The sequence below is a fragment of the Octopus bimaculoides genome, unplaced genomic scaffold, assembly GCF_001194135.2.
Source record: "Octopus bimaculoides isolate UCB-OBI-ISO-001 unplaced genomic scaffold, ASM119413v2 Scaffold_28755, whole genome shotgun sequence".
Lineage (NCBI taxonomy): Eukaryota > Metazoa > Mollusca > Cephalopoda > Octopoda > Octopodidae > Octopus > Octopus bimaculoides.
In genome coordinates this window covers 30,157-32,441 of record NW_026357907.1, presented here as the reverse complement: position 1 = coordinate 32,441, position 2,285 = coordinate 30,157, and the positions used below count along the sequence as shown (strand labels likewise).

Here is a 2,285-nt window from a genome sequence, read left to right as displayed (position 1 = left end):
GTGAAAGATTAAATGAAAAACTCAAAGAAAAAGAAAAGAGAAAGAATCAAATTAATTAAAAAAGGTGGAATGATCGGGTGGGGAGTAATTAATGGAGATTTCTATTGTATTTATACACACTTGTATATACACATATTTACATATAAATATATTTATATATATACACACACACACACACACACATATATATATATATGTGTGTGTGTGTCACAAATATATATTTATATGTGTGTGTATGTGCATACATACACACACACACACACACATATATATATATAGGATGAATAACTCAATAAATAAACTCAGAGCAGCAAAATGTGTGTGTGTGCGTATACATGTGTGTTCGCGTGTGTGTTCATACTTACATTTATTCTTTTATTCTTTCATTGTTTCAGTCATTTCATTGTGGCCATGGTGGAGCAAATCGACCCCAGTAAGCCTAGTACTTATTTTATCAGTTTCTTTTGACAAACCGCTAAGTTACAGGGACGTAAACACACCAGCATCAGTTGTCAAGGGATGTCGGGTGGGGGGACCAAGACAGACCCCAGAAACACACGCACATACACACACACACGTATACGACGGGCTTCTTTTAGTTTCCGTCTACCATATCCACTCACAAGGTTTAGTCAGCTTGAGGCTATAGTAGAAGACACTTGCACATGGCACCATGCAGTGAGACTGAACCCGGAACCATGTGGTTGGTAGGCAAGCTACTTACCACACAACCACTCCTGCGCCTACACACACACACACACACAAACATACACACGTACACATAACCAGATACACATACATACTCAAGCACACGCGCTTACACGTAACAAAATGAACAAATAACCTGAGACGTTCACACACACATATGCACATGCACGCACATACACAAATGCACACACGGACATACACGCACGCACATATACACAAGCACATGCACACACATACACGCGTACATACACATACAGATACACACTAGCACATGTAGGCATATATACCTCCAAAACACACAATACACATACAGGCACGCGCACATACATGCACACAGGCACGTAAACGCATACATGCACATACTCACAGGCACGCACATATGCGCCTACACAAAACCCACACACAACTGACGTACACACGCATACACACATACATACTCACAATATATGCATACACGCACGCACACATACACATACAGACACATACACGCACACACACACGCAAGCGCACACATGCACACATACCTAACACTCAATCCCACGCATACACGTATACACACCCGCATAAGCACACGCATACACACGCCCACACTACTACACACATACATACACATGCATACACACGCAAAAAACGCACCTATACCCCCTACACAACCCCTCGTTAACACACACATGCACAAACACACATAAACACACGCATACATATGCACACATACAAAATATACACGCACACACACACTTGGACACACTCACTTATATATACAGACACACACATACACGCACACACATATATACAGACACACACATACACGCACACACATATATACAGACATACACATACCTCCCATACACACACAGCACACACTCATACATACATTCACACAATTTATACACACATGAACACACAAACGCACATGCAAGCATATACACACTCACTGAGTAAAGTAAAATTGCTCCACAGACACAACCTCACGCGTACACACATACCCACACGTACACACACAAACATACATACAGACACACTGCAAACAAAGCACACACACACACTACACATACATATACGCACACACACATACTTCAAACTACCAGTACCTTTCTACTGACCAATCTCTTACGCACATGTCTAGGTAGACACACAACAGGCAGCCACTCCTACCAAAATTCTTGCTATGACCTTAAACGATACTATGTCCAACCACACACATACATAAACAGCCACTACCACGCACACACAAACATGCATGCATGCATTTACCCACACATATACACATATACCTCCTTCTCTTGCACTCTCATGTCTTTGAAAAGAACTTTTTCTTCAGCCTTTCCCTTCCGGTCATTCCAATATGTGACCGCGTGCGTATCGTTGGCAATTTTCTTTCTCTGTCTTCCCTTCTTTGGACTTTTTCTATATTTCTGATGAAGAGCTCCGCTCAAAACGTGAAATCCTCTTTCTATTCTTTCCTTTCCTGAGCATCCAATAACACTGTACTTATTCCACGTCCTCGCGTTATTGTTCTTCTTGCTTGTTCATGTTTGGATTGACAATCTACGTATCATGTAGTACTATAGTTAAAT

General features: G+C 41.2%; 1 protein-coding gene across 1 annotated transcript in view; it reads right to left on the bottom strand.

The window, feature by feature from the left end:
• The window catches only part of LOC106872541 (putative ankyrin repeat protein RF_0381), a 28,011-nt gene that overhangs the window by 643 nt on the left and 25,083 nt on the right, over positions 1 to 2,285 (bottom strand). The gene's annotated exons all lie outside the window — the stretch shown is intronic.